The sequence below is a fragment of the Euprymna scolopes genome, chromosome 45 (genome assembly GCF_053919585.1).
Source record: "Euprymna scolopes isolate OS-2025 chromosome 45, ASM5391958v1, whole genome shotgun sequence".
In the NCBI taxonomy this organism is placed as follows: domain Eukaryota; kingdom Metazoa; phylum Mollusca; class Cephalopoda; order Sepiida; family Sepiolidae; genus Euprymna; species Euprymna scolopes.
This window is the reverse complement of record NC_136526.1, coordinates 58,181,817-58,201,831: the sequence shown is the minus strand read 5'-3', so window position 1 is coordinate 58,201,831 and position 20,015 is coordinate 58,181,817. Positions and strand designations below refer to the sequence as shown.

At 34.0% G+C, this 20,015-nt stretch overlaps 1 long non-coding RNA gene across 1 annotated transcript; it reads right to left on the bottom strand.

The window, feature by feature from the left end:
• LOC145269776 (uncharacterized) lies at positions 1-10,082 on the bottom strand. The gene is made up of 3 exons (XR_013865236.1): positions 9,982-10,082; positions 3,759-3,829; positions 1-217 (listed from the first exon to the last, which is right to left on the bottom strand). It is a non-coding gene; the product is annotated as an uncharacterized LOC145269776 (long non-coding RNA).
• Positions 10,083-20,015: the final 9,933 nt, after the last annotated feature.

Sequence of the window (20,015 nt, the reverse complement as noted above, 5' to 3'; positions counted from 1 at the left end):
CATATGCACTTGCGATAATTATTTCAACTGGTTCCATATTTAATAAGCCTAAGAATAGACGAAATACATACTCAGTTGTCAGGATTTTTGTCCATGTATTTTCATAAAATTCTTATTTCATAAAAGAAAAACCTCGTATAGTTCAGAAGGATGTGATTTCTCTTGTTTTCCAGCTTTTAACTTTGTGTAATCTGCATTGTATTGATTGCTGGATATTCTGCAAAATAAAATAAAGACAAATTTCATTAAATAATATAATTTTATACATGTTTTTTGTAAAATACTAAGACGTTTATGTGTATACACAGTGACTTTTTAAATGGATAAATTAGAGACAAACGTTTGTATTGTGAGCTAAAGACAAATAATCATGGGTAATTTTTTACAAAGTCCTCAGATTAATTTGTGGTTAAAGTAAAAATATAATCATTACATTTTTCTTTGATAGTTATCGATGCAGAAAATGAATTCTTTTTCATAAGTAATTTAACTAAATAACCACAAAAGCTTCCTTAGTGATTTTCAACATTTCAGAATTTTTTTTAATTTACAAACCTTTATATTTTACAAAAAGAATATGTTTCTGACCACAGATCCCAATGATTGTGTAATGAATACTGTTAACTCATACTGTCATAATGGTAGAATTAGCCGCAAATTCATTACTCAAAGCTGAAGAGCCATTACTCAAAATGACAGGAAGGCCGATTGGGAAGACATTGGTGATCTTGTCAGAGATGTCCCATGGGGAAATATCTTTTCTCTTTCTGTAGAAAACTGCGCAAATGAGACCACTGAAAGGTTCAAAGCAGCTCATATTCCCACACGGAAGTTCTATAAAAAAAAACACTCTCCACAATTGTTTACTGGTGCAGTTGCCATTTCTCACAGACAGAATGCATACCGTGATTTATCTGATATAAGTCCAGATAAAAGGTTACTGAAGTTCGAAGTAATTGTAAGAAAGAAACAGTGACAGCTAAGAGAGAACACACCGGAACTACCAGAATATACATCAAAGTACAGAAATTAGGAACTCGTGATTTCTGCAAAATCTAAAACAGTGAAGTAAATAATGGCCAATCAACAATTCCCACACTATCCAACAATCATGAGGTTGCTTGCAGCACAACCAAGAAAGCTAACATGTTTGCCAGTCAGTTTGCTTCAAACTCTACATTGGACCCAAAAAACATGCCCTCCCTTATACCATACACTGGACAAAGCCAGGGATTAGGGCAGTAGCCCTAGATGTACCTAATGCTTTGCCAAGATATGGCAGGATCGTCTTGTCAGAAAAATCAGATCATACTTAACATAATTAAATCCTTTTTAATAAGAGAAGAATCCAGGTTGTCCTCATTAGTCATACATCTAAACAATATGATATAAATGTGTGTGTAACTCAAGGGTCGATACTAGAACCTTTATTAGTCCTAATATCTATAAATGATGTCCCTGATAAAATTGTCCGTGAGATGGGTATATTTGCTGACACCACACTCTAAAACAGACACAAGGGGAAAACAAATGAACACATATCTAAGGCAAAGGCCAAAACACTAGAGGAAAATTTTCATCTGTAATGAAATGGGGACGAAAATAGACGGTAACTTTCAATACTGCCAAGACCAACTTTGCTTCAATAATTACAAGAAACCTTCTCAACAACTAATAGCTATGGCCAAAGATACAATACCCAAAAGTACTTCATTCAAACTGCTGCAAAGTTGGGCTCCCTCTACCATGCTAGAAAGTTACTTGTGCCTGAAAGTATCCTGTACCTTTAAAAGTCCACCATTTACTCATATATGGAGTATTGTCAAAATTTTGGCTGGTGAACCTGCTATTAGTCTTTCACTCCTGAACAGGGTTCAAAAGAGAGTTTCCAACCTGATATGTTCTGAACTCTCATCTAAGCTTCTCTGTGTCTCATCAATTAAATGTTGCATCGCTCCGCCTGTATTACAAGTATTTTAATGGTGGATGCTCTGACGAACTACTAGCCCTTGTACCCCCTCAACGTTAATGCCCCTGACAAACCCTACAAGCAGCAAAGTCCCACCTCTACACAGAGATCCCTAGATGTAAAAAAGCCTCTACCCTGATAGTTTCTTCCTCAGAACTGCTAGACTTTGGAATTCCATTCCGCTTTCCTGCTTCCCTTACTGATGTGAACAAACATCTTGCTTCTCAACTCCCTACATAGTATGCCTGCAATCTCTGATAGTAGCTTCCTTCATCAAAGTGGCACTATGCCTTGTTTGGCGAGAAAATGCAATAGAAAAATAAAATAAGGTGTAAGGTAAGGTCTTCCAAACGTTGTTAAAATACTCAGAATTAGAACAGTGTTTCTAAAAATACAAATAAATATAAAGTATCAATTTCTATCTCAAAAATTCAAAAATATAACAATATTTTTTTTTACTTTATCTTATTAAAACTTTCGTTTTTATTTTCTTTCTTTTTATTTTCAAAAATATTATGGACAATATTAATTTTTGAGCAGAACATTCATAAATTTTGCAGTGTTCAAATTAATGACCTTACTAAAATTTACAATTCAAAACAATTCAAAAAAATTCATGGTTCTATCTTTATTTTCAAAAATATTATGGACAGTATTAATTTTTGAGCAGAACATTCATAAATTTTGTAGTGTTCAAATTAATGACCTTACTGAAATTTTGTAGTGTTCAAATTAATGACCTTACTGAAATTTTGTAGTGTTCAAATTAATGATCTTACTGAAATTTTGTAGTGTTCAAATTAATGATCTTACTGAAATTTACAATTAAAAAAAATTCAAAAGAATTCATACGATTAAAATAATCATTAAAAAAATAATGAAAACTAAACATACTTTTTTAATCTAATCTTATTGGTTCTTTATTTTCAAAAATATTAAATAAAGTTAGTAGTGTTCAAATTAATTGACCTAACTAAAATTTACAATAAAAAAAATACAATTCACACAATAAAAATAATCATTAAAAAATGAAAACTAAATATGTTTACAAATAGAAATATTTACCTGTTATTTAAAAAATACTTGATCTTAAGCAGTATGTTTTCTTTTAAGGTCACACAGCTATGATTAAGAATATCGACAATAGATACAAGAAGTTCACACTTTCTGAACAAATAATTTTGGTTTAATGCAATAAAAAGTTGTGAAGCATTCTAATTTCTCATTGTTAATTAATTAATTATTCATTTTTTATGGTTTCTTATTAGATGATTGGTTTCAGTTCACTATTATGATGAATTCTATTTATGCATAGTTTATATATCCCGCAAACTTGTGTAGAATTTAAGATGAAAACGTTCTAGCAAATGGAAATATTTATGTATATGTCTATCTATATAAGTGACTGTGTGTCTGTGAAAAGTCTCTACCAAACTCCTCTCTGAATATTTGGTCTACAGACTTGAAATTTGATACATAGGACATCTGGACTTGTAGCAATGGTATGAAAGAGATAAATCCTAAGGTTCTGGTTTCGATTCCAGTGGATAGTACCAAAGTCATTTTTTGACTTTTGACATCATTACTATATATCTTGGTAATAATCAATGCAGAATTGGCTTAAGAAATCTGCATAAATTAAAATATAATATTTATACATATTTTATGACTGGACAATGCCGGACAGCCTGCTAGTTTATTATATAAATGGTAGTTTTGTGTGTGTGTGTGTTAATCAAAAAATTAAAAAACAATATTGTATTTTTAACACCAAAAAAATAAATCTTACATTAGTGATGTTGAAACTGATCAGAACATTCATAAAGGTTATGGTGTTCAAATTAATTGCTTTACAAAAATCTACAAATGAAAAGCTCCTTTTCTTTAAAAGTTATGAGAACTTTTTTCAACAAACTATTACCATTGCTAATAGCAGCATACCTGAATGTCCATAATTCAAACTACTTATAATCTCATTTAACATAAAAAAGAATCAATGAAACATGAAATATAATCTATTTAACATAAAATCAATTAAACATGAAGTAAAATCATTGTTATAAATGTAATCAAAAAATTAAAAGAAATTATTGCATTTTTAACACCAAAAAAATAAATCTTACCTTAGTGATGTTGAAACTGATCAGAACATTCACAAAGGTTATGGTGTTCAAATTAATTGCTTTACAATAATCTTCAAATAAAAAATAAAATAAACACAATTAGAATAATCATAAAAAATAAAGAACACTAAACATGTCATAATTAAAAATAATTAACTGATATTCAAATACTTTTTTAATATTAAGCAGTCTGTTTTGTTTAAAAGTTACAAAACTATGCTTAAACATTTGGGCTATAGATATATGCAGTTTGCATTTGTTACATGAAAAGGGACATACGCCAGTAATTAAATAGACATGTTTGAAAATAATATTTGGAAAAGGATAGAATCGAACCCAGTAAGCAAGAGTTAAAAAGATAATAAATATTCAATTTAGGAATGTAAAATGATTGTCATTGTTCGTTAGAAATATTTATGTCAGAGTTAGATATGAACAATGCAGTTAGATATGAACAATGCAGTTAGATATGAACAATGCAGTTTAGAAATAAATGCATATATTAATTGTCAGTTAAAAGAATGAACAATACAAGTTGGAAATACTCTCATCTGGGCTGGTGCATCTACCACAAATCTTTTCCTTATAGACACAATCCTTTAAAAAAATTCCAAGCTAATAAATTGCATACAATGAAGCAAGCTCCAGCCGTTGTCCCATCGCCATAATGTTGAATGCATGTGTCTGTTTTACAATTAATTTAATGAAAACAATTTGACAAACTCATAGCACTTGTGCCCCTGGACATGAATATTCCAACATACCAAATAGGCAACAGAATCTTTTTTTTTTACATAGGCATAACAACTTATCAAGGCCCAGAGACAACTCGAGGATAAGGATTAAGAGTGTACAGTAGTAAATTGGACAATATAGTAATCGTTAGTAATAGAAATTCAATAAATTTGTTAACTTAAATGGAACGGCTCATCAAGAACTTGTTTACGTTGAACTTGAAGACAACCATATTGTAGTCAGCTGGAAAGCAGGAAAACGGAAGACAATTCCACAGATGTGCAGTTCTAAGAAAGAAGCTTGGTTCATGGAATCTATGTTTAGGTTTAGGCACAGATAAAGAGTGGGGGGAATTATTGATAGTGTTTTCAGCTAGACGAGTGTTTCTTGTGAAATTTGCATTACCGTATTTGAATGACATTTTAATATTTCCCAATATGAAGGAAGATCATTTAAAACATATAAGGTATTAGGGAGTTTACGAAAGCAAATTTCAGGTTGAAAGCTATGAAGTGTGAGTTCTTTAGGAAAGATATACAGTATCGTGGGTTCAAGATGAGTGAGAGGGGTATACAACCAGACCTGGACAAAGTAAAATCTATAAAATTGATTTCGACTCCAACCACTTCGAGGTAAGTGAAAGCTTCAATTGGTATGACTTTATACTATCGGAGATTTATAAAAAAATTTTCCGATATCGCCGAACCCTTAGCCCGGTTCAAGAGAGAGTATGCATGCACTCTTTCAATGGGACGACACGTGTCAGTCTGCCTTTGATAGTCTAAAACCAAAGCTCACAGACATGGTAATACTGGCATATCCTGATCCTGATAAGGACTACAGACTATACACAGATGTCTCCGATCATTCAACTGGGGAATATTTGTCACAAATGGTCTATAATCAAAGAGAGGGTATAGAGGTAGAAACCCCATTTACTTTTTATCTCATAAGCCAAGTAATACCAAGACGAGATGGTCAACGCTAGAAAAGGAAGCATATGCGATACACTATGCCCTTAATAAATTAAATCACTAATTGCATAGTGCAATGTTCATCATCTTTACAGATTATAGACCCCTAGAATATTTGTGGAACTCACCAATAAAAAATAGAAAGATACAAACGTGGGGTTTAAATATGGTTGGTTATAATTGTACCATACAGTACCTGAAAGAGGAAAGACAACATTTGTGCGGATATTTTGTCACACTCTGTGGATTCAAGTAAGGACAATGATGATCGCTCAGTATAGATAGTAGAAACTATCTAGTGAGTGCAATTAATTCAAATCTCTTTGATCCAAAAGCATATGTATCATATAAGCATGCTGAGGACTCATCGGTAAAGCACGAATGACCCACGTTAGCGGGTATAGAGTTAATTATTAAATAGAAAAAAGATAAGGAAATTTTTTATTTAAAGATGCAAATAAAGAATGGTAAAGCATCCAAAATGGAACAAAAGAAGTCCATCGTCATTGATGAAGTCATGCATTATTTGTCGCAACCTGACGACAAACCATTAATTAGATTATATGTACCATCGCATCCTAGAAAAAGAGCGTTACTCCAATATCACGATGATAATGGTCACATGAGCATAGAAAAGACATTTCATGCCATTAAACAAAAATATTTCTGGCCTTGTTTATTTCATGAGGTAAACGGATACATTGCCAAACCAGAATAACATCAAATGCAGGAGTACTATCTGCCTATATTTCCTTTTGCAGAATTTGCATTGGATGTTTCTGGGCCCTACCCTAAGACTCTTTTGGATAACCAGCATAACAATCATTTTCGGATAACCATAGTAACAATCATAGATATGTATAGTAGTTGGCCAGAGGTTTTTGTGGCCCCTAACAAGGAAGCAGAATCATTGGTGCATCTATTCCTTGACAAGATTTTTTCCAGGCTTGGAGCACCACTTACGCTTTTAACAGATAAATATTAATAAATTGATGAGGAAAGCATTAGAGGACCTTAATGTACATCATGTGACCACATCATTCTGTCATTCGCAGAATAATGGGAAAATTGAAAAGTTCCATAGGACGATGCATGATGTCTTAGCAAAGAAGATGGGGAACAACAAATGGTCATTAGATATAAATCAAATGTTAGCGGTTGTCAGATTCCATGTCAGTGAAACAACAAAGTTCTCACCATACTACTTGGTCTATAACAGAGATGTTATTCTGCCATCGGACAATATATTGAGACCTTGAAGAGTATCCTATGATAACGAACATCATGAGATTGCTCTGCAAGAAATGCATCGGACCTTCACTCTAGTTAGAAACAATATTAGAAAAGCTAGAAAAAACATGATAGAAAATTCAGAGAATAAGACCAAAACGGTAGAATTCAAGTTTATTACGAGAGAAGAGAAATGATTTAATAATAGACAATGCATTTCCAGCTATACCATAGCTTGAGATTTTGTGGAGTAGACTTTTATGCCATACCCTATCAAAGGCCTTTGATATGTCAAGAACAATTACCCTAGAAAGGAAGCCTCCATTTGTAAATCCTCTGAGATATAACTTTTAGCACATCTGCCATAGATCTAGCAAAATGTAAACCATATTACATGTCACTGAGGAGCATTTTTATGCTGAGGTGGTTGACTACTTCTCTATTTAACACAGATTCCACCAACTTACGATACACAGAAGACTGATTGGTCTGTATTGAGAGGGAGATAAACGATCACCTGAATTTTTAAACAGCTTTGTACGTATATGAGCTAGTTCTAGTTGAAGCTTTTTCAGCACTATAATTTGAATGCAGTCAGGTCCAGTTGTTTACTGAAATCAAGGATTTTGATTAGCTTGGGCACATCATGCACAGATATTTGTATATCGCAGAGCATGTTTTCAGACACAGGAGGAAATATGGGGGCTGGGTGACATTGATTGCATAGAGTAGAATTACCTACAAGCGCACCTCAGGTCCATTAATGATGGTTGGGATAGAGAACACACTTCTATTCAGGAATTTGTTTGTTATTTGCCAAAGTGGTGAGAAAAAAAACTGCTGCTCAGCTACTTTGGACGTGACAGACTGAGCATACATCTCTCTTGCATTCTTTATTACTCTTTTACAGTGGTTGCTGGCAGTCCTAAAGGCAACTTATGTTTTTGTTATAATACGTTTTATCTCGAACAGCTAGACTTTCGCATTCTCATCATCTTTCATGCTTGATTTAAATTTAAATGTAATCCGGCCAGATACCTTGCTGCTCAACTTGCTACAGTGTCCATGTAGACATAATCTCAAATAGTAACCCCCTACATCCAAGTGGCAACATGTCTTGTTTGGAGTGAATAAGAGTAAAAAAGTGAATGAATTATGTAGAGCATAATGTGATGGCAAGGGAATAAAGACACAATATTAGAAACAGTTTAACAAAGGTTTTTGTTGCAAGTGATGTTAGACATTTCTTCATCTATTCAGTATCATGTTACAATCATATTTCTCAGCTTTCGTCACAGGAACAAGGTGATAAAGCAGTTTGTTAGTTCTCTTTCTAACACTGCAATTATTCACCCAATTTTGTAATGATAGTGTGGTCATGCGAATGAATTGTTTTACTGATGGGAGTCTTCACATGCTTGGTTTTAAGGTGCCAAGAATATTTGTTCTTTCTGTATATTTATTATATTTTATTTTTAGAAATTTTTTGTTCTTTCCGTATATTTATTATATTTTATTTTTAAAGCAATACTTTTACATTTTATTGGCGATCCATTATTATTAATGTTTTTTTTTCCTCCAGACAAGAAAGAATTTATTAAAGTAGAAATTTTTCTGACATTTAGGGACCTCAACAGTGAATGGGTGTAATTTTGTTGCTAAGTCGGTTTGTCGGTTATATGTATATCGAGGGGGCACAAGTACAATGAGTTCATCAGAGCACATTCCATAAAAACATTTGTAAAACAGGCACAGGAATGCAACATGCAACGGCAGTTCATAACACCAAGGTACTCATGGGCCAAACCCAGTGGAATGCTGGCTATTAAGGAATGGTTTTAAGCTGCTGAGAACTTTTATTCTTTCCGCTTATTTGTTGCATTTTATTTTTAAAGCAATACATTTACATTTGATTGATCAAAGATGTGAAAATGTCAAAAGCAGTTTAAATCTAATTGAGTCAAACTTTTCGTTTGTCATTGTTTCTTTAAGCGAGATATTTACGTTTAAATGTAAAATGAATGTGTATGTCAGGTTGTCATGTCACAAAAATGATCATGATAATTTGTGTGGTCACAGCGTGTGGGATGTAGCAGGAAAAAGTTATCGACTAATGTGTTGGAATAATATCTAGAAGTTATCTGCCAATTGTACAGGAAGTACCAATGAGTTATCTGTCCCTCAAGAGTATATAAGAAGAGATGGAAAAAGCCGTTTTTGTTTTGAATTGATCTAAACAATGAATTGTAAAACAATGTCTTCCATATTTACATGAATTTTTGTAAAATATATGAGAAATATTTTTAAAAAATAAATTGCTAACATCTTCGATGTTTTATCCTCATCAAAACTAAACTAAATGCGTTTTTAGTACTTAAAATAGAACTTTAGAAAATTATTATTTTGTTTACATAAAATAAATTTTTACTAATAGCCACTTCTGTTTATTTATTTATTTTTTTTTTGTCAGTATTATTCATTGACCTTTTTCCATATTTTCATTAAAAAAAAAAAAAATCCTATAAACATTGAAAATTTCCTTAATATGTTAAATATGTTCTTATGATGTTTTTAGTAGCGGGTTTTAACGTTTCATTTTAACTGAATCATATTTTTCCCATTCATGTATTTTGGGCCGTTAAGGATTATGTTAGAGTACGTAATATGTTAGGTAATTGCGATGTTTTCAATAGAAAAATAATTTTCAAGGCATTTAAAAAAAAATAAATAAATAAATAAACTTTAAAAACAAAAGTAAACAATAAAAACCCGATTTGAACGATTTCTATAGTAGCATTCTTCGTTTATATGCAATCATGGAATGTTGACTCATTTCTCTATTAAAACAAAGGCAATCATAATGGTTTCGACGCGCCCCTGTTGTAAAACAAAGGGAATCATAATGTAATAAAAAAGAGCTTCAAAAGCAATTAAATTAATAAATACTTACTTTTTGTTTGGCAATCTGTTTTTAACAAAGAAACGATTATAAGATTAGTTAATTTAAACCAGACGAGTTTGACGGGTGGAAGTCAACATTTTAAGATGGCGACCGGAAAAGCAAGTTCGCAGAAAAAAAAAAAAAAAATTTATTGTGAATTAATTTTTTTTTTTTTTACGTTGCGTTAACTTACCAAATAATCTTTCATTGTTAAAAATTATTGGCGATCACGCATATTAAATTACTTGAGCCATTACCATGTCATAGGAAATAGATAATGAAAGTCAATTGCCCTTTTATTTATTTATTTGATAGTCAATTTCATATTATTGATTTCCGTTTTTATTATTTATCTATTTATTTATTTATTTATTTATTTAGTTGTGAATTTTTACCTGATTCCCACCTAAACATTTTCCTTTTAAATGAAGATCTGTTTGATTTAGGGGCAGATTTGCCGTTTAGTTGTACATCTTCGAACCATGTAATCACTAAAAAGGACACCTAAACGTCCACACCGGTCTTGAATGCCTACTAGACACTGTTCTCGAGTGTCTAAGGTCTCTCTGTACAGGGGTTTGTCAGAACAATCTGGCATGAGGATACTTTTTCCATAGAAGTAAACCCTGAATTCAAAATCACATAGTATTCGCAGCCCAAATAAGATCTCACTATGGCTACCCCACAGCTTTTCCGAGGAATGGTGCACTGGTGCAGGTGGTGTGGTGCACCTTCCCCAAGTGATATTACCTCAAGTAATAACACGAAGCTAGATACTCCACCAGACTAGATAAATTCTTGTCCTGGAATACAGTAAGACCAAGAGACCAAAATGTAAGATATACTACAACGTATAAAAATGGTTAATTGGGGAGAGGAAAATTATGATCTCAACTTCTTTACTAACTCTGTGTTTGAGAGATAAAGAACTTAAATGGAACATTCGAATATCTATGTATCTCAAATAGAGTTCAAGTGTTAGCCCCTGGTTGTGGGCCCCTTGATTTCTGAGAACTTCGACTGAAGTAAAATAAAACAAAAAAAGTATCGAGCAGAAGTTTGTTTAAACCAACTGTAAATGGCTAAGATATAATCACATTTTTATTGAAAATCGTTATTAAAATTTAATTTAAATTAACCACGTTGTTTAACAAATTAAAAAAAATAATGCAGGACGATGTTTTAAAATGATTAAATGTCTTTCCTTTTATAATTTAAAATTAAAAACATTGAACAATAAAATTAAAATTTGGGGTACTTATGTATTTTTGGTGTGCTGAAATAATGTTATTATTTTGAAAGCCATTCTTAACACGAGGAGGATATTTTGTAACTATTCTGTGCTTTCATCATACCATTAAAAAAATCTCGTGAATTTAACCTGAAAAATAATATGGTAAATTTTTAGTTTACCGACCTCTCGGCATTTCCTTTAAATTTTTCGACTTGTAATTGTTTTCAAGTATGCTGAAAACGAATATCGCATTTATTTTTTGCACAAACAATTAGTTATCCCTTTATGAAGATATTCAGTATCCAACGTAATCACTATCAATTTACTGGCGGCCATCTTGTTTTCCAATACCCCAAAAAACGCCAGAAAAGGTCAACTTTGCCACACGTCACTGGACAGCCCCACCCCACCACAGGCGTTGACGCCAAAAATAAAAAACAAAAACGAAAAAATTTATTGGAGAGGCGGGGGGGGGGGCAAGAAATCTTGAGCAGAAGGAAAGAACGGAACACAATAATAAAAAAAAAGTGTTTAGAGTAATATTTATTAAAATAAATTAAAATTAAACTTTAGAAAGAAAACATTATTATACTGTAGAAAAATGAACATTTTTTTAACGAAAAATAAAACGTTTTATCTCAAACAAACATGAAAATATATCATTTTTTTTTACAAGAAAGTGTTTAGATTAATATTTATTAAAATAAATTAAAATTAAACTTTAGAAAGAAAATAAGTTTTACTGAAGGAAAATGAATATTGGTAAATATGAAAACTCATTTCACCCTCGGAAATTCCGTTTTCTTTTTTGTTTATTTTTACAGAAAAAAAAAACAGGGTACCTCAACGGGGAATATGAACCCTGCGCCTGCGTAAACGGGTTTTAATTTAATAGCTACTTCCTGGGGGTTTCTTTCAATTTCTTCGTATATATCTCGCCCCCCCCCCGCCTTTTTTTTTTTAATCGAGCGTGTATTTGACACATAATCGGTGTGTTTTTAACAGTATATTTCCTAGTGTTTTATTTTTAACTCTTTTCCCCAAACTTACCGTACCAAAGAGAGTCGGCGCCAATTTTTAATTTCTAATACATCGGTAAAAACTGTATGTTTTTCGAGCTGAATAAACATGTTACATTAAATAAAAACACTAAAAACATATCCAGTTAGGTAGAAAAGTAACGTATCTTGCCTTTGGTAACATTTGTTTATTTAATTTTTTTTTACAACTTTTTCGAATCTGTGTACAGTAATACAACCCCTTATTTAAAATTTAAGACATAAAATTATAACCCGTTTATGCAGTAAAATGCCAAAAACGGTTTATGTCAAAAATCGAAAATGAAAGTTTTTTTGTTTTTTTCGGTCAATGTCGATAATACACCAACGCTCAACTTAACCTTAAAATGACCATTTTTATAGGTTTTCGGGTCTGTTATGAACAAATGTCACATTCAAACTTGGGGAAGGGAGAAGATTCAATTATAGAACTTGTATAGTTTTTAACAGGTGCTTCTACAGTTGATGTATTATTGCCATTGACATTTTGTTTCTTTTTATCATAAAAATAATTGTTTAATCATGAAAATGGGGGATTTCTTTTGAAAAAGTGAACCGGGTGGAAAAAAACAAGAAAAGAGGAAATAAAAAAAATAGTTAATGCTTTGACTTATCTCCATAAAGCTTGGCCGCTTCAATTAAAAATTTGTGTAGAAGAAAAGATTTGTCTGTTTCACTTCGAATGAACAGATATCGTGACAGGTATTGTTGCAGGTACTCTGCCCGAATGCCAGGCCTCTTGATCCACTCTTTAATATCTCGCCAGAGACGTTCAATATTTTGTGTATGTATTGTAGGGTCTTGATGGTCCACAAATGTTTTGGAATGGTTTACCATTCTATGTGTGTAAAGTTGGCCGAGATTATGGTAAGCTTTTCAACAATCACTGTAAATAATGGAAGCTGGCAAAACAAATTTTGTAACTAACGGGACTAAAGTTTCTTCATTTCTCCGTTCGTCTGGTCCTGTCAGAGCGAGCACGAAACTATGTTTTGAAACTCTTTCTATTCCTCCAAAAAGCCCAATTCGGCTCAGTTTTCTTCCTTTGTTATATTTTCTGCAAACAATCAACGTTTTGTCAATTTCCACCTCGATGCCGCCGCCAATTGCGTTTTGGTGCTGACTCAGTGCACCCAATGTTCACACACCTCACTACAGAACGACCGCCAGTCAACCGCAGAACGGCTAGAAATTTGTAAATTCTCCATCACTGTTTTGTGATCCCACAGGTGGCTAAGAAAATGGTTAATAAATAATATTATCTTCCAGCATTCCATCCTGGTTTGCTCCAGGAATGTTCCTTTCGCGTCACTAACACTGAAGGAGCAGTATTTTCTTTTTTTTCTTTTCGGCTCCACAGAGTAAGTTCTGCATCGCCCCTGCATTCTTCCTCCCTGTAAAAGCACGTTTGTTTACAATTGAGGCAGATGACACTTGTAGGAAAGACCCCATGGAGTCGCAGAAAATTTCTACTTTTTTCTTCCTGTCGAAGAAACTTTCCAATAGTATCGAAATACATATTTTGGCAACTGTCACAATCCGTGTAACTCATGTTTCCGGAAAATAGATGAAATTAATTGAAAAAAAAAAAAAAATGTAATTAAGAAAGTGCAATAATGAATGTAATGTAGAACGTTAAAGATTGTCCGTTTCGATATCGAGAAGCGGGAAAATATCCTGAGGGGTGGGGGTGGGGGTGGGGGTGGTGTTTGAAGCCGAAAAGTAGCCGAAAAATGTATTGGGGACCATATTTTGGCCCTTCTGGCTCCGTTTGGCTCTTTTTTGACGTTTTTTTTCCTAAATTGGAAAATCGAAACCAAAATGGCCGCCAGTGGAAACGAAAGTGATTACGTTGGATACTGAATGTCTTCAAATATGGATTACTAGCTGTTTGCGCTAAAAATGAAGTCGATATTCGTTCTCAACGTACCCGAAAGTTTATAAAAGTCGACAAATTAAAGGTGAATGTCGAGGGGTCGGTAAACTAAAAAAATACCAAAACGATTTAAAAATAGTGTGGTACAAAAATGCATAAGCACCAAATTTTGGTTTAATTTTACTGTAGATATTGTTCTCGGATACATACGATGGAAGATTGTACCATCCTATTTTTATATAGTTTTTTTTTTCAGTTTAAACTCAGGTTTCATGATATCTTTTTTTTTTTTTAAATTGTAAGGATAGTTACAAAACATCCTCATCTCCTCATTAAGAATGGCTTTCAAAATAATAACGATATTATTCCAGCACGGCACCAAAATACATAAGCACCCAAAATTTCATTTTTATTGGTCAACGTTTTTAATTTTAAATTATAAAATAAAACACATCTACTTATTTTAAAACTTCATCTTGATAGTATTTTTAAATTTGTTAAACAACATGGTTAATTTAAATTAAATTTTAATCACATGATCACATTTTCAATAATTATGTGATTATATCTTAATATATATATATATATGTATATATGATGATTGCAACGTCTTGTCAGACGAGTGCCACTCCCTCAGACATTTAAAATCCATGAGCCCAAATGCTTGAGGGAGTATCTATACAAAGATGATGTTACAGAGTCTTAGCTTTGTACGACAGCTAAGTCTCTCTCTCGGTTCAAAATGTTGAGATCCAGCAACAAGCAAGAGCAAGATAGCCAGCAACAAATTAAACTGCAGACCAGCTTAATGCGGGCAATGGTCTTCCGCTTTAGGAATTTTTAAATCAAAGATTTGCTTCTCCTAGAAAGGTTGCCTTCACCACGGCTTACAGGAGCCCTCTCCACCCCAATACACACACACACACACACACACGCACGCACACACACACACACATATATATATATATATATATATATATATATATATATATATATATATATATATATATACTAGCATTTCAGCCTGGCGTTGCCCGGGTGTTTGGAGGTGTATGTTGAGAAAAATTTAAAAAAAAAAAGTGGTAGTAGGAAGGCAGGCTCAAACCCGTACCGCAAAGGAGGAAAAGAACGGGGAAAAACCTGACGTCTTTGCTGTTACGACCACCGCCAAACCGGAAGTGACGTAGGTTTAAATTAAGGCTAGACAATCGAAAGGAGAGGATGACTTTCGAAAATATCGGCCCCCCCTGTAGAAAATTGCCCAGGTGAAGATGAAGATATTAATGATTTTAGCCAATTTTTCGCTATTTGTCCTCTGAAAGGTCGAACTTAAAAATGATACTGATCTTATAAAAATCCGCCGCCTTTGTCGAAAGTTTTAGGCAGACATGCAAATATACATACATACATACATTCATTCATTTATATATTGGTAACTAAAATTTTTCGACCCAAACCGATTAAAAAGCTTGACCTATCTCTGAATACCCTTTATGTAAAATTTCAAATGTTTAGACCAGAAATTGTCAGAGTAATTTGGTAGACACCGCAGAAGTTAATTTTTTTTTAACTTTCACCCCTATTATGACTCCTTAACATGTATTGTTTTGGGTATAAATCAAGTTATTAAGTTAGATCCATGTCCAAGGAACCTATATCTAAAATTTTAAGTGTGTAGATCCAAAATTGGTGGAGGAGTTTGGTAGAGTTCTCAAAGATCGCATCGTTAAACTTTGACCTTTTAACAGTGAAATTTCTGGTCGAAAACGGTTTACAAGGATTTTCCCAAATCTCAGTACCCTGTATATCAAATTTCAAGTCTGTAGACTGAAAATTGACAGATTTATTGCGTAAGGAAATGTACACACACAGACACACACAGACACACACAGACACACAGCTGTCGACTTCATACCGTATATAAGAAAAATTCGAGCTTGACAAACATTTTTCACGGTTTTCTGACATTACCCTGCAACAAACACGAGGAGCAAAATCACATGGGCCTATACACATTCCCTCCCACACAGCAGACGCAACAACAAAGTAACAATTACAGGATATCCCTATCAACACATAGGAAGAAGCTGAATTAACAATCAGTTAAGATGCACCATGCAGAGGGATAAACTCACAACTGAAAGTTTCATTGACACCAGCAACTGGAAACCCGTTCAACACGAATGAATGCACAACAAACGCCCGTACAGACAATGTACATACACTGCATTTGCGAAGACACCGTCAACTTGACACACGTCAACACGAAACAAAAATTTTCCTTCCAAATGAACAATTCACTTCCTTGTTCAAGCACCTCGTTGCACATGTCAGCACACAACAAAAAAAACAAAAAAAAAAAACAAATGTCAGCCTTAAAAAAAAACGAGTAAGCGCTTTTTCCACGCATAAGTAAATACATTTTTTAAACGAACACACTCCGTTTTTGACGTTTTTTAAACAACCACACCAACAGCAAAAAAAAAAAAAAAAAAACAGGACGAAAAGTCAACTGCCGAAAACATTACTTACAAAAACAAATATATATATATATATATATATATATATATATATATATACTCTGCATATTTTTTTTCCTAGGAAGGAGAGTATTGTGGGAGCCTTTCCTAGTTTCACGCAAAAACACGCATTCACATTTCAATCCACTTTTCTTGTCATATACATACGCGCACACAAACATATGCACATGTACACACACATACACATATTCACATTCACGTATATACACTCACATTCATGTGCATACACATACATGCTAACGTACACACATGCGCACACATGTATGCACACATGGGCGACATCACTTCCCCTTGAAGGAAATCCGCACATGCGCAAAAGACCACCGGAAACAACTATAAAAGCAAGAGCAATAAGCTGTTTCCTCCTCTTTTCGACTTAGCTTTCGAGCTGAGCGGTCATAGGACCATTCGCCCCCCCCCTTCGGGGCGCCCACGCTACTATGTATGGGGCACGAGCTAACATACAGTACGGACACTTTACACGTTTTCTATCTCCATGGCCTGGATTGACTTTTTCTCATTTTCTCTCTATATATATGCTACAATAGACTTTCCTTCTCACCAGTTAACAGCGATAGACGCACGCCAAATTGGATTTACTTTCTCACTCTCTCTCTCTCTCTCTCTCTCTCTCTATATATATATATATATATATATATATATATATATATATATATATATATATATATATATACTACAATAGACGTTCCTTCTCACCAGCTAACAGCGAGAGGCGCACACCAAATTGGATTGACTTTCTCTCTTTCTCTCTCTACGACAATAAACTTTCCTTCTTACCAGTAAACAGCGAGAGACGCACACCAAACTAAATGCGTGCTGTACCCTTTTCTTTCATGTGTTTCTTCACGAAATAACTTCTAGTTCGTTTACTTCAAATAAACGCATTGTTCGTTTCTTCCTCAAAGCAATTCATTTTCCCTTTCTCAATTCAATTCATTTTTCATATTTTGTACGACTGGGGGATATATATAATATATTCACCCGTCCACTACAGCACCATGGACTTAACCAAATCGAACTAACTTTTGATTCCATGTTTTACTACAAACTCAATTGGTCTTCAAGTCTTACTTTCAACATGTTTGTTTTTCTTTTCGAAAAGTTCGTAGAGGAAGCGTATTCCCTTCTGCACCTGTGTCCACCTTTGCTTTGAGTATATGAGTGCCCGGTCTATTGGGAAGCTTTATTTTAAGTTCCGTTATTATTTCAGTACGCTCGCCTTTTGGCTGATGAATCGCATTAAAGTTTAACTGCTCAAATTCTCTATACATCTCCTTGGGCTCAGATTTTACTGAGCAGATTTTACTGTTCCGCTTTCTGTATCTGTTTTCTTGCAGCTGCTTTTGGCTGTTCGTCGTTTTTGTTTGGCTGTATTTTGTTGTGCCCTCCTTTTTGTTAGTGCAGACTTTCGCCCAGTGGTTCTTTTTGCCACACGCTGAACATGTGGTGCCCCAGGCGGGATATTATTCTTTTTCATGTTTATTTCCACAACGTCGACACTGGCTTGTTTTTATTGCACTAATTTCCTGACAATCGCCTCGAATTTCATCCATTTGCCGCATGTGGTTAAGGGACGCTTCGTGTGTTCTACCACTATTTAAGGCCTCTTGGAGTGTAAGCTCCATGCATTTCGAAAGTAGAAGTTTTTGTAACTCCGGGTGTCTGGTGCCGGTAATCATTTGTTCAATGAGATGTTCTTCAGTCTCTTGGTTATCCCTAAACCTGTATTTTTTTGCCTGTAGTTTACATCTCGCCATGAAGTCGTCGATGCTTTCCGTATTCTTCTGTTTATATTCACGCAGATAGAAACGTGCAATACGAAAATTGGTTTGGGGCTCTAGACGCTCCTCAAATTTACGCCAAATTGCCTCCGGGTTCGTCCGGTCAGCATCATCGTCAAATGTCCAGGCGTTATATCGCTGTAAACCTTCTTCATTAGACAGCAGTAGAATGTGGTCGACCTGCTTCTCGACAGGAATGTTTTTTACTGAGAAATATAATGCGCACCGTTGCTTGAAGAATCTGGACGATTCAAATAGATTCTCAGACCCCCAGTGCATAATGGGTTCGCTTGCATTAAAACTCATTTTACTTTAATTTAATTATTGTTTTTTTTAATATTATTATTATACTACTGCCCCTTTTTTTAAATAAAAAAAAATAAAGAAAACAAAACAATGATATGACTGAATGAAATTGGCGAACTTACTTTGTGCATCGATATTTTTTATTTTTTTATTTTTTTAATAAGATGTCGCTTGTCGTCGTCACCACGTGCGTTTACGCGCAACATGAAGACTGGTGTTTTCTTTTGCGTTCATTCTATGGATTTCTTTTCTTTTCTTTTTATTTTAAAGAAAATCCCCGTAGCTGCCACCATGTCCGATTATCTTTGTTTCATAATATGATACGGGATGAACCTTATTAAAAAAAGACACCAGAAGACAAGATACATTTAAGCGTGATAAGCCATGGAGTAAGTCCATGTATTTATTTTTTCTAACCATCAGGGACGCAACTTTTGTATTGTTTTATATTAAAGAGTTGACCGAAGGGGACATAACTCATAATATGACACCAGGAAGCAACTGTTGCAAGAACGATCTTTTTTTCTTCTTTGGAAAAGAAAATTTAGCAACTGACGTCATTTCTACAAGACCTAGTGATGTTTTAGCACTAGATTATTCTTGCTACTGGCTGGAAGTGATTTGCACATGTGACGGTTGTAATTTAAGAGCACTGCTTCATTCTAACCAGGTTCTTCCAGCAGCAGTCTTTGAGTTGGTCCATATGGGGCATCTTGTGTGCCTTGGTGTTCTTCTGTAACCTACACACCGAAATATTTGAGCTGGATGGAAAAGGTGCTTCTTCTGTGGCTTAATTCTGTAATTCTTTAAGAAGTTCTGAAAATAATTACTTCTAGAGAACCTCACTATTTCATCTGCACAAGAGTTCGGACGCAACTGTTTATGATTTATAGTCTTGTGTTACTTGACTCCTTGTTCTTATTTACTATGCCTCCCCACAGGACAGAGTTAGACACCAGGGTCGTTTTTTAACGCGGAGAAAAGGAACAAAAAGAAAAATTGTCTCAGTCGTGAATGATTTCTCCTCCACTGATAGAGAACAAGAAATTGAAGTGCAGCATCTGAAGAACAGATACTACACTTTGATCTTATCCCGGCCTTGTTACTTGAGCTGTGAGCCGCGATTTAGGAATATTTCGCAACCTTAACACCAGACCCAACTCTGATTTATCCAGTACTTTCGTGTCGGAGAATTTTCGACACTTATCTACATTGATTTTTCTAATG